This window comes from Lactuca sativa, chromosome 5 (genome assembly GCF_002870075.4).
Source record: "Lactuca sativa cultivar Salinas chromosome 5, Lsat_Salinas_v11, whole genome shotgun sequence".
Taxonomy (NCBI): Eukaryota; Viridiplantae; Streptophyta; class Magnoliopsida; order Asterales; family Asteraceae; genus Lactuca; species Lactuca sativa.
Window position 1 is genome coordinate 266967101 of NC_056627.2, and position 14889 is coordinate 266981989.

Consider the following 14889-nt stretch of genomic DNA (forward strand, 5'->3'; position numbering starts at 1 on the left):
TTGTTGTTTTGATTCCTTGAAACCTTGTGAGCCTATCACCCCAAGTGTGACGCCTCAAATGCTTCACACAACACCAAATGCTATGGAGTAAACTTGGAGAGAAAGTATAACACTCTAAAATCGGCTCTAGCCCTCAAGAATGCATGTCTAGCCGATTTTGGGAGAAACATGAGCTTTATATAGTGTGTTGCATTAGGTAAACCCTAATGTAACATGACTCTTCATTTCCATGATCCATGGATTAACTCCATGGAGCATCCTATGGGTGGAACCCAACTTGATAATCCATGGAGCATCCTATGGGTGGAACCCAACTTGATAATCCATGGATCCTCTTAGCCCACTATATAAGTTATGGATGATTTACATAATCAACCCATATATTTAATTAGTTATCTTTTTTATCACTTAATTAATTCTAGATTAATTCTTGATCAAACTAATTAAATAATATTATTAATATATTAGAACTTATAATATATTAATAAATCGTAAGTGTTATTTCTCTCATTTAGTTTATCCAATGCTTGGTGCCATGCAGCACAAATGGACTATGTCGGGTCGGGTCAAGTACATACCAGAAATAGTTATAGACTTAGACACCTTATCCAACAGTCTCCCACTTGGATAAGTCTAATAACTATATCTGCAAGTATGACTTCAGGAACCAATCGACAATCGTAGCTCTTTCAAGGTCTCTCGGAACTGAGAAGATGTTGATACGCCATTTAAGATAACTGATCATATAATCCTCTGTTCTAGATATCAGCCGGACAAATACATGGAACAATGTCTTTCTTATTGTTTGGCGGATTGTGTCCCGATTTCCGACTTGTTTGACAAAGAACTTAATTGAACACATCAACTTGGTTCTGATCGGGCCCGACACATAGGTCAAAACAAAATCATCGAGGGGCCCAGATATCGACTTCTAATCTAAGAAGGAACAGATAAACTTCGACTCATATGTTTGCTCTACTACTTGTTGAATTATACACAAAAGCATGTTTTTTAACATCGAGTTACCAATGTGTTTTCGTATAATCAATGCATAACCAACTCATAGGCAACAAATCATATCTCTAGGTTTGAAGACTTATATGATGTTATCGTCTCACAATCACTCGAGATAAATTCCATGAAGTGATACCAGTGAGCGTGGGTTGATTCCAATACTCAGATACTCAGATACTCAGAACTTATGAGTACTCATGAAGTGTTGTCCTAAAACTTGACACCTACAACCAACTTCATGACAGTCTTAGTTCATATCTACTTCCAACATATGACCGACTGTGGAAAATTTGAATAATATGTAAAACAAACATAATATTCTGGAAGCCAAAACATGCAAAAGAAATTATAGTAAATAATTGATAGAAGATAGCAACACTTTACTCATAAGAAAACACAACTTTTATTCATCATCAAATGTCAATTACACTTTACAAATTTCTAAAGTTATCTAACTACTAAAACTAATATCATCCTTTAGCCCTATGCTCCGAGCATGCTGAAGATGCTTAACCCAACTCAGTCCCTTCGTGAGGGGATTTGCTGGGTTCTCATCTGATGATACCCTCTTTGCCACGAGGATTCCTTCTTCTATGCGATGTCTGATAAAGTGATATTTTCTGTCGATGTGTCTGGATCTCCCGTGATCCCTTGGTTCTTTAGCTAAGGCAACAACACTTTCACTATCACAGAAATTTTCCATAGGCTCCTTTATAGCTGGTACAACCCCAAGGTCTCCAATGAAGTTCATCAGCCATATTGCCTCTTTTGCTGCCTCGTTCGCTGCTATATACTCTGATTCACAAGTGGAATCAGCCACTGTCTCTTGCTTGGAACTCTTCCAAGTGATTGCTCCTCCGTTTAGGGTAAAGACCCAGCCCGACTGAGAGCGGAAATTATCACTATCAGTCTGGAAGCCATCATCGCTATACCCTACAACTCTCAAGTCATCACTCCCACTGAGGGTAAGGACCCAGTCCTTAGTCCTCCGTAGGTACTTGAGGATATTCTTTACCGTAGTCCAGTGTGCCTTGCCAGGGTTCCCCTGATACTTGCTAACCATGCTTAAAGCAAAGGCTACATCAGGTCGAGTACACATCATAGCATACATGATCGATCCTACAGCCGAAGCATAAGGTTCTCGACTCATTTCTGCTATCTCAGCCTCAGTACTCGAGCTTTGAGTCTTACTCAATCTTGCGTTACACTGAATAGGTAACTCAACTTTCTTAGAGTCATGCATGCTGAATCTCTTCAGCACCTTCTCCAAGTAAGTACTCTGACTAAGTCCAGTTAGTCTTTTACTCCAGTCTCTCAAGATCCTTATCCCTAGAATATAGGCAGCTTCTCCTAGGTCCTTCATAGAGAAACACTTCCCAAGCCAGGACTTAACTTCCTGCAGAGTTGGGATGTCATTTTCTATGAGTAGCATGTCATCCACATACAATACCAAAAAGCTAACTATACTCCCACTAGCCTTGACATATACACAAGATTCATCTTCACTCCTAGAAAAGCCAAACTCTTTGACTTTCTCATCAAAGAAAAGATTCCATCTGCGAGGTGCTTGATTTAATCCATAAACGGATTTATCAAGCTTACATACTCTATTAGGGTACTTTGTATTGACAAAACCCTCTGGCTGACTCATGTAAACATCCTCAGCCAACTTTCCATTAAGGAAAGCGGTTTTGACATCCATTTTCCATATATCATAGTCATGAAATGCAGCTATGGCTAACATAACCCTAATAGACTTAATCTTGGCTACTGGAGAAAATGTCTCATCATAATCAACTCCCGGAGTTTGAGAGAAGCCCTTTGCAACCAGTCGTGCCTTATATGTGTGTACATTACCATCCATGTCGGTCTTCTTCTTGAAGATCCATTTGCACCCTACAGTCTTACGACCTGGTACATTCTCAACCAAGTTCCAAACTTCATTGTCATACATGGACTGTATCTCGCTGTCCATTGCCTCTTTCCACTTGGCTGACTCAAGGTCTGCCAGGGCTTCCGCGTAACTGTTAGGTTCATCCAGCCCTACTAGTGTCGCATCACTAATAAGTGTATCACCTTCCGTAGTAATATGGAATCCTTAGTAATGCTCAGGTGCATTCCTAACTCTCATGGAACGCCTCAGAGGTACAAACTCGTCAATTGGCTCAACAGGAGTTTCCTCCTCATGTTGAGTGCTAGGGTTTGAAGTTCCTTTACCACTTGACTCTTGAATTTCTTCAAGGTCAACTTGCCTCCCACTGTTTCCTTGGCTTATGAACTCTCTTTCTCGAAAGAAAGCCCTCCTAGCTACAAAGACCACATTCTCACTAGGTCTGTAGAAGAGGTAACCAAAGGATTTATGTGGGTAGCCGATGAAAATACACCTCTCACTTCGAGGTTCGAGCTTATCATGAGTCTCGCATCTCACGAAAGCCTCGCAACCCCAAATCTTGATGTGGTCTAGTTTTGGTACTTTTCCAGACCACATCTCATGAGGAGTTTTGGCAACTTTCTTTATAGGGACTAGATTAAGGATATGGGCGGCAGTCTCTAAGGCATACCCCCAAAATAAGATTGGTAGCAAAGCTCGACTCATCATGGAACGAACCATATCCAACAAGGTTTGATTACGCCTCTCAGCCACACCATTCAACTGCGGTGTTCTGGGAGGTGTCAATTGTGAGACAATCCCACATTCCCTAAGATAGTCGAGGAACTCTGAACTAAGATACTCACCACCTCGATCGGATTGAAGCATCTTAATGTTCCTGCCCAATTGATTCTCGACTTCCTGTTTTTAAATTCTTTAAACCTTTCAAAATTCTCTAACTTATGCTTGGTTAAGTAGACATATCCATATCTACTATAATCATCAGTAAAAGTCAAATAATAATGATTAGCATCCCTTGTGGCATGTTTGAAGGGTCCACACACATCCGTGTGTACGAGATCCAACAAACCTTCACCCCTCTCACAAGTACCAGTGAAGGGAGACTTTGTCATTTTTCCAAGTAAGCATGATTCACAACTATCATCTGACTTCAGGTCAAAAGATTCCAAGACTCCATCCTTTTGGAGTTGGCCTATGTGTTTCTTGCTTATATGTCCAAGACGACAATGCCATAATGATGCTTTATCCAAGTTATTATCATTAACAGAATCAATACACAATACATTATTTCCTAAGGGCTGATTATTTAGAAACCTGCTCATAACGATACTATTTGCTCACAGTATTCTTTTTTACGCAATTATGTTGCTTTATTTATCCTACGGGTGGCAGCTAGTTTAATGGCACCGACATCTCATCTAGTCTAGATCGATTCCCTAAGAGCTTCTTCTCTAGCAGGCGATTTGGCCCATTTTATCTTTCCTGGTAATAAGGAAAGGCCTTTCCCTATCACGACCGCCTTCCTTTATTCAGAATTCACTCGTCTCAAAAGAAAGAGCTAGCGAACCACACCAATTCAACTGCTGTTTTCTTTACCTTCTCATAGAAAAATTCCACATATTTTCACATATAGGATTTACATATACAACATCACTTACATCATATATCACTGTCAAGAGGGAATTTCTTAGTATTTGGGTGATTTTTAGTTATTTCGATTCAACAAATAAATAAATAAGAATTCGGGTTGCGCCATATATATGAAAGAGTATACAATAATGATGTATTTGCCGAATCAAATACCATGGTCTAATAATCAAGCATTCTTCCCTTCCACAACTGAGTACCTTGTCCCTGGACCTGTGATCACTCGGCTCAAGTAGTATACTGGGCATTCCTTCCTATCACAATGCCCCACGAGAAGTAGAAGTGAGATAAAGCTGCAAGGGATTGGCGGATCTAAGCATTGGCTAGGTAAGCGCCCTGTAGTAAGAGGGATTTCCCAACGGAAAGGCTTTGTCGAACCCTCTTACGTTAACCTACCTTCTTGCCAGCGAAATAAAATTTGAGGTCGCGCATTCAATGACTGCTCTAGAGCCGACTTATTCGGGCATTTCCAACGCTGTGAATAGAAAGAGATTTTTACCCTTATCTCTCCCCATATCTGTCTATTTTGACCAAGCGAATAAAGCCGGTGGCTGCTGCTCTACTATATAAGTACCATGCATGAGGAAAGGATCTCGCGTGGTAAAGCATCTCGACGCTCAATAGACGTAGTTGACTATAGACCTTCACGAGTTACTTGTCATCACCCGAAAATCACAAATCTTTACCAAGTGCCAGAGATTGGTTTGGAACTTTCTTGAAGCATCAAGCTTGGCATCCCAAAGCCAACGTAGTCCAGGCGAACTCAATAATCCGATTTTCAAAACTGTGCCCAGCCAGCCTATCTCATATCGGGCACTTATCAACGATCGACGTGACATGAGTCAAAAGACAAGGCTTCTAGTTCTGTAGGAATCAATCCACTGTCTCGTTGCCAATTAGAGTAGAGCCAAAGTCATCTATCGCGATGAATTGTTACAATGTGTGCCTCCTTCTGGGGAAGCGCGACGGGACTAAGGGACTGTGGGAATAGTGAAAGCCGTGATTCAAAGATATTGTCCAGTCAAAAGGAAGAAGGTGAAAGACCACAAAAGTATTCCCCCTAAAGCTCCGCAAAGGCCTTTTGGAGATTGACGTTTTTTTTGAATTCGTATCCGTTGGCAGGGACCATCCTTTTGTTGCGGCATGCTCCTCAGATTTACGGATTCACAGGGGGCCTCAGGCCCTACTTAGTAGACTGGCAATGACAAAGGCTTGCGAAACTAAGTAGGGTCTTTTGAATTGAATCTTAAGTAGTCTACCAGTGGTGCAAAGTTAATTGCCCCGATGCAGCCCCGTCATCAGTAGCTAAAACCAAAGTCAGCCCTCCCCCATAAGGCCTTCCGCTTGTCACGAAAGATTATGCCTTGAAGATTGAACGACTGAAAGATCAAACTCCAGTGCACTCCTGGAAACTAGAATGCATCAAGTTCAAGCCTTAGCACAAGATTCCTAAGGCGCAAGCACTTCCTTCTTTCTCAGGGAGTGGATTCTTCCTCTCCCAAGTTGAGTTAAGATTCTACTAAGATGGTAAAGGATGTTAATGTCACCTAGATCATTCCTTTGGGAAGAACCAATCAAAGAATTTCTTTATATCCATTCTAAGCGTTCTATTTCATATGGTATTTCGTACGAATAAAGGATACATGGGTAGCTTACAAAATCTATTTTTTAATTGTCTTTCTTTTTTTCTATTAAAAAAAAGATGATTAAAACTAATCAAATAAAAATACTTCGAATCAATGAATATATGAAAATTTCTTAGTAATGGCTAATGGATGCTCGCGTGATTTGGAATAGAGTAATAGTACTATCTAAAAAACATGAAGCAGCTCCATCTAATAACTTTTAATTGAGATCTGAAATATACTAGGTTGCACAAAAAGTAGTTTTTGTATCAATCTAAAGTCAGAAAGGGTTTTATAAGATCCAAAAGGTCCGTTGAGCGCCTCATGGCTATGTCATAATAGATCCGAACACTTGCCCCGGATCGACTTCCAGATCATAATTGCTCTAGTGAATAACTAAAGAAAATAGATAGATGGGAGATAGAAAACTAGAAGAGAAAGAAACTAATTATATAATAGAAATATCTCTCTGAGATTCACTAATTATTTGACTTATCTACAACAGATACAGTTTCATACACACCATCACAAGGTAATGCTTTAAAATAAAGAACATTATTAAAGAAAGCATTAATCGAACCAACTTCATTATCAAATGAAAAGAAAAAACCTTGTTTATACAATGCATGAAAGGAAATAATATTTCTTGCCATTTCTGGCGAGTAACAACATTTATTCAAATCTAAACTAAACTCACTACGTAGCGATAAAGTATAAACTCTGATCTTGGTGATAGGTAAAGCTTTCCTATTCCCCATGCTCAAGTTTATTCATCCATGCTCCACATTCTCACTTCTTCTTAGTCCCTGTAAATCAGAACAGATATGAATACCACAACCGGTATCAAGGACCTAAGAGTTAGAATAGGGTGATTTATTAGATATGATAGTGTAAATACATGCATGGTTGGGTTTAACTTTCCCATCCTTCACATCTTGCTGGTACTTTGGGCAGTTCCGCTTCCAATGAGCCTTTTCATGGCAATAGAAGCATTCAGCCTCTTTTGGGTCAGCAGAAGGAGCGACGAAACCTTTCTTGGTTCCATTGGAAGAGGATCCTTCAAGGGTCTTACCCTTGGTACCCTTCGAGGGGATCTTCCTCTTCTTACCCTTCCCTTTCCTGATTGCCAAGACAGGGGCGGAGTTGATAGGAGTAGGAGTAACAACCTACTTACCCTTAAGACCACTTTCCGCGGTCTTTAGGAGTCCTTGAAGTCTACTAAGTGTGACCTCTTCCTTATTCATGTGATATGTCATGCGGAATTGATCATAGCACGAGGGTAAGGAGTGCAAAATGATATCTCTTTCAAGCTCCTCGGGAAGTTCACATTAAGCTTCAGCAGACGGTTCACAAATCTTTTCATTTTCTGCATGTGGCTCGTGATGGGTTCACCATCCTTCATTCGGGTTGTTATCATGGAGGAGATGATTTCATACCTCTTTTGTCTAGAACTCTGATGGTATGTTTCCATCAAGTCTTGGTGCATTTCAAAAGGGTAGAAGTCCTCATAGTACTTTTGGAGTTCTTCTGTCATGGTGGCCATCATGATACATGCCACTTTGGTGGCATCCCTTTCATGTGCCCGAAAGTCAGTGATCTCATGGGGAGTTGCAGTGGTCTCATCAATCTCTTTATGCTCCTTATCGAGGACATATTCCTTGTCCTCGTAACGGGTAATCATCCTGATATTTCTGATCCATTCATTGAAGTTGGATCCATCAAAAGTGACTTTCCCACACAAGTTCATAAGGGTAAAGGAGCCATTAGGATTAGAGCCAGAAGCAACATTGTTTGAAGACATCTGAGTAAGAAGAAAGACAAGATTAGTTTAGATATTCATTTAGTCCTTAATAAAACACCCAAATGTATTATTAAGGCTATGACCCAATCACAATATATTATACTTAGAAGATGTATGTTGTAATCTAAGTAATAATATATTTGAAAGGTAGGTGAATGACGATTCACCAATTTCCACCAAAAACAAAATATTAATATATTAAGTTTTTAATTTGGTTCTTAGAAATTCCTAGGTTCTTTTGAGATTCAATGAACTTTTCAAAGGCATGTTTCAATCTCGAGTGTGCCCTCCAAGTTTTGTGACTGGGATACCGGGGATCACAAAACGAGGTGTGAAGTAACCATGCAAATCACTTGGTACCCTCAATGTTTATTACTCAATCGATGTGTCGGTTAACCACCCGCACTCCACCGACCTATAATAAACTTTAAGACACCATTTACCTACCTTGTTAAGTTCAAGTTAGTGTGCCGGTTAACCACACATGCTCCACTAACGACTTAAACAAAGTGTAAAGTGTAATTTCATGGATTAGCACCTTATTCACATTTTCCTAAAGTAACTAAGATTGGGAATTTAATAAAACATTTAGTTATTTTATAATATTCATTATACTTTTAATGAGAATTTATAAGTCCTTGTCCTACCCGTTCGGCTAACGACCCTCCACCGATCAAGGAAGCGGTGGATGAGAGTGGACACCCATTAAGTTGCTATTTTATAGGCAACAACCTTATACCCCCCTTATAGATCGGCTTCGTGAATGAGGCGTACTAGTGGTAAGACGACTTGATCTTATACATATATATTATTAACTTATAATATTATAAAGTATAAGGGTTGAATTTTAACTTTTAAAATTCTAAGGGTTGGAACTAAAGTTTTAATCATGACTTTACTTGTTCCAAAACTTGAGGGCAAGTTTTGTAAACTTTCAAAACTTTTCATTTCTTATAACTTATGAATTAATTGAGTATTAAAAATTAAGACTCTTCATTTTTATAACCCTTGTGTTCTTTTAATGGCTTTTATTAGAGTGTGACCTTTGGTTTTCCATAACTTGAGGACAAGTTATGGACTCCATTAAAACACATAATGATCATGAATTAAACTACCAAATAGGTTACAAACAATTCCTATGATCATCTAATCTTCATAAGTTCAAGAACATGAATATGATCAATTTCAAGAATCATAAATTACACTTAAAACTTGTAATTTTGATAATTGCCATTGTAAATGGATTATAACAACCATTACACCAACTAAAACAAGGTTTAAAACATCAAATCAGTTTAGGGTAATGTTTCTAGTCCATTTGCAGCAGCAAAACATGAGAAACTGCATTTTGCAAGCTAAACTCGTCGAGTTCATGTGTAAACTCATGAACTCGACGAGTTTTTGGCCAGAACTCGTCGAGTTTTGCAGTCTGTACAGTTTTAGGTTTTGAAAAATCAAGTTTTGCATCCAGTATCATACAAACAAGCCTAGGCTCCGATACCACTGATGGGTTTTGAGCATTCTAACACTTCCTAAGTGTACATGCAACCCTAATAAACCTTGGATCTATGTTTGTCTAAGATTCATGCAAAATTGATTTCCAAGGTTCATGATCCTATCTAGCATACATGGGGAACATTTTAACTTAAATGAAAGATAGAATAACATACCTTGTTGTTGTTTTGATTCCTTGAAACCTTGTGAGCCTAGCACCCCAAGTGTGATGCCTCAAATGCTTCACACAACACCAAATGATATGGAGTAAACTTGGAGATAAAGTATAACACTCTAAAATCGGCTCTAGCCCTCAAGAATGCATGTCTAGCCCATTTTGGGAGAAACATGAGCTTTATATAGTGTGTTGCATTAGGTAAACCCTAATGTAACATGACTCTTCATTCCCATGATCCATTGATTAATTCCATGGAGCATCCTATGGGTGGAACCCAACTTGATAATCCATGGAGCCTCTTAGCCCACTATATAAGTTATGGATGATTTACATAATCAACCCATATATTTAATTAGTTATATTTTTGATCACTTAATTAATTCTACATTAATTCTTGATCAAACTAATTAAATAATATTATTAATATATTAGAACTTATAATATATTAATAAATCATAAGTGTTATTTCTCTCATTTAGTTTATCCAATGCATGGTGCCATGCAACCCAAATGGACCATGCCGGGTCGGGTCAAGTACATACCAGAAATAGTCATGGACTTAGACACCTTATCCAACATACCATTGATATCTTAGATCTCTTATTTGTGAGTTTTAGTGCATTTTGGTCCCAAGAGTGGAGCTTTATGGTTCCAAATCCATTTTTAGGCTTAGGGTTGCCACCCTTGGTGCTAACTGAGTCCCTAAGGTAGAAAGTTGCCATCTTGGAGGTCTTAATGGTTTCATTCAAGAGTTATGGTCATTTTTCATGGAAGTAGATTGCTATACTTTGAGTTTGGGTTCATGTGGGTCATATAAAGTCACCAGGTCAAGGACTTTATGGATTAAGACGTTAAGTAGAGCTCAGATCTATAATTTGGTCCCTTGGTTTGAAGCATTAAGTGCTTAATAGCAAAAAGGACTTAATAGAGGAGTACGCTGGGCATATAAGCTGGTACGCGCAACGTACAAGTCACGAACCTAGTACGCGCTGAGTACGCCCTACGTACTCAGTCATAATGGGTTTCGCATATTAGGCTTCGGTATGGGCCAACTGTTGGGCTTGTTTATCTTGGGCCCGTTGGGCCATCAGGTTGTGGGTTATTATTGATGTTGGAAAAGGCCCCAGAAGAATTTGGGCTTAATTTGGAAACTTGGGCCATGGTTTGGGCCACGAGTGTTTTTAGCATTTTGGGCTTAAGTGTTTGGATTATTATTGGAACATCGGGATGCTAAGTGTGTTGGATTAAAAAGAAGGATTTGGGCCTCATGGCAAGACCCATGTAGAGGTTTGGGCCCAATTTGGAAAATTGGGCCATTGATGGATTTATGGACATTATAGTGTTGGGCTTTTGTTTTGGTTTTGGGCCTTAGTTTTGGATCATACTAGGTCAGGGGTAGAATGGTCATTTTACCCCATGCATGGGTTAAGGATTTTGGTATGGGACCCAATTACTAATTGGGTATATTGATCGATATTGATAGCTCAGGAAGTGGACAGGGCAACAACTAAGGATTTTTGTCAGGAAGCTTCTGCATTCAAGGTGGGTCTTCTCACCATAGCAATGGGTCTAAGACACCAATGACGGCCCATTTTATGATATGTGTTACACTAGCTGGAGTTGTATTATGTGGCATGTTAGCTGGTTATGTGCTTGAAAGTTTGCTAGTAGTATATGTGGTATGCTTGTATGAAAGACCATGGGAGAGCCCATGGCACCTGGATGTAAGACCATGTGGAGAGCCCATGGCTTTCCTATTATGTTGTAGTGTTTATTGTTGATTCGCTATTGATATGTCTGGTATGCATATATAGGTGGTATGCTAGTTGTTTTTGTGATACTTTCATGGAAGACCATGGGGAGCCCACGCCATTTGGATGTAAGACCATGTGGAGAGCTCATGGCTTTCCTACTAAAGACCATGGGAGAGCCCATGGCACCCAGATGTAAGACCATGTGGAGAGACCATGGCTTTCCTATTAAAGACCATGGGAGAGCCCATGACACTTAGGTGTAAGACCATGTGGGGAGCCCATGGCATCCTGGAGTAAGACATTGGGGACGAGCCCACGACATCCGTATATATTGTATGCATGGATTATATGGTTTGTGTAGCTTTTATAGCTAATATGGATTATGTGATTATGTGTATTGTGTGGGGTATGCTCTGGGGAGCTCACTAAGCTTCATTCTTACAGTTTTGTTTATGGTTTCAGGTATCATTGTTTTGGAAAGGAACGACTCAACTTGATCGCAACACACACACCCGTATTTTCCGCATTATGTGATTTTGGGATGAACTCTGATAAATGTTTTAATTAGCAATGTTTTGGAATACTTGAATTTAAAGATACATGTGTTTTGACTATAATAAAAATGAAATTTTTACCCTCGATTTTTGGGTCGTTACATATTACATGATTCTTATCATGGGGTTATTGTAAGAGTTTGTTCATGTATTTGCAAACAAGAATTGGTGGAAACAGACAATTGGAACATTTGTTCTTCCATGCATGAAAATCATATACTATGTATGATTTTCAACAAACATTTTGTCGGCTAAGTCATGATGCACGTGAGGTGTTTGTGAAACATCTCAAAAATACAGTCTAAAAATTTCGTTTTTAATCATTAATAAAACCATAGTCATAAAACAACACATTAAAATCATAAACAATGTATCTCAAAATATCATAACAACTGTCAAATATATTAGAATATAAGCATCCCAGGCTGAAACATATGGTGTGTGCACTACAATCATCCCGAGCTCCTCTTTTGAAAACCGAAGCACCTGAAATCAAAACTGAGAACCGTAATCACGAAGCTTACTGAGTTTCCCAAAACTACGATGTACCATACACATAACCATGCTACTGAGAGATAAGGGCCCCGCCCACACTTTGCTAACTAGAAGATACGGGCCCCGCCCACACTCTGCTGACTAAGAGATACGAGCCCCGCCCACACTCTGCTGACTAGGAGATATGGGCCCGCTCACACTCTGCTATACTAGGAGATATGGGCCCCTCCCACACTCAACCAATCATGAGATACGGGCCCCGCCCACACTCAAATAATAATGAGATACGGGCCCCGCCTACACTCACATACATAAACAAACGCATACAAGTATCACACGGATAACAAATACACAACCTACCATGATACCAATGTTGGATTTGGTGTTTAAGCCCATAATTATAATTGGTATGTACTTGACCCGATAGTAGCATGGTCCTTTTGGGTTGCCTTCACCAGTGCAATTTGATAGGATGGTTTTATGAGAATAAGGTTATCTACGATTTATTAATATATTATAAGTATAATATATTAATATGGTTATTTAATTAGTATTGTCCAATAATTAATTTGGAATTAATTCTATTGTCAAAAGAGACTAATTAAATATGGAGGGATTGGTTATACAAATCAATGATACTTATAGTATGGGCTAAGTGATCCATGATTATGTAAGTGGGCTAAACCAATAAGATAACCCATGGAGGTTAAACCCACGGATCATAGGAATGTGGAAAGTCATGGATCATTAGGGTTTAGAAAGTGTAACCCTAGCACTTGCCACAACTATAAATAGCCCCCCTCCATGCTCCAAAATTGGTTGCACCTTCAATAAAGACAAGTAACTTGTTCTCTTAGAACCTCCTTTTGCATATTGGTGTTTGTGAACCATTAGAGGCATCACACTTGAGGTGCTCAAGCTTTTAAAGGTCAAGAACTCTACCCTACTCAAGAGGTAAGCATCCAAACCAAAGTTTTGTTATATAGGTTCCATTGTATGCTAGTTAGGGTGAATGCTTTGGAAATAGAAAATGCATGTATAATCAGAGAAAACATAGATCCAAATCATTTAGGGTTGCATGTGCACTTAGGAAGTGTTATAGTGCTCAAAACCCAATAGTGGTATCAGAGCCTATGATTGTTTTCTATTGTATTTGATGCTTGCTTGTTTTCAAAGTTGAAAAAAACCGAGTTTTCTGATTTCTGACTGATGCACTCGCCAAGTCCACTGGGGAACTCGACAAGTCCATGCATAAATGAAGCTACTCGACGATTCCAGTTCATGGACTCGCAGAGTTGGCTGATCAGAGCGCAGAAATTCGTGTTTTTGGCCAAAATTGGATATGATCATTTCCCCAAACTATCTTGAATCATAAAAATATGTTTTTTAAGATATGGTAGTAATCATACTCATCCAATTGAAAAATAATTATCAAAGTTTTAAAATAATTGTCGTTTTATATGATAAACCAAATTGTTTTTAAAATTGTTGATATGGAATTGTCTTGTTTATGAGTTTAGTTAGATCATGAATTATGTGATAATTTAGTTGGTAGTAAAATGATCTAATTGATGTTTAATGACATCCATAACTTGTCTTCAAGTTATGGAAAATGAAAGGTCTTATCATTAAAATCAAATTAAACTCATAGGTTATGAATGTGAAGAGTTTTGACAAGTTTCAAAACTTGCCCTCAAGTTTTGGAATTTGCAAAGTCTCATTAAATGAAACTTTAATTCCAAACCCGAGACTTTTAAAAATTAAAATTCAACCCTTATACTTTATAATATTATAAGTTTAATAATATATATATATATATATATATATATATATATATATATATATATATATATATATATATATATATGTATGTATAAGACAAGTCGATCTTACCATTAATAGGCCTCATTCACGAAGCCGGTCTATAAGGGGGTATAAGGTTACTGCCTATAAAATGGTGGTTTAATGGGTGTCCACTCTCACGCACTGCTTCCTTGACAGTTGGAGGGTCATTATTTGAACGGGTTGGATAGAACACTAATTCTCCCTCATTAAAAGTATAATGATAAATATAAAGTAACTAAACTTTTATTTAATTTCCAATCTTAGTTACTTTAGGGAAAATGTAAAAATGGTGCTAATCAATGAAATTACACTTTGCACCTTGTTAAGTCGTTAGTAGAGCGTGTGTGGTTAACTGACACACTAATTTGGGATTGACAATGTGTGACAAAGGGTAGCTTGATGTTAATCATAGATCAATGGAGCACGTGTGGCTAACCGACACATTGATTAGGTGATTTGAAACGTTCGGTGTACCATGTTAATTTGCATGGTTATTCACACCTTGTTTGTGATCCTCGGCATCCCAGTCACAAACTTGAAGGGCACAATCGAGATTTAAACATGCCTTTGAAAAGTTCAATGAATCTCAAA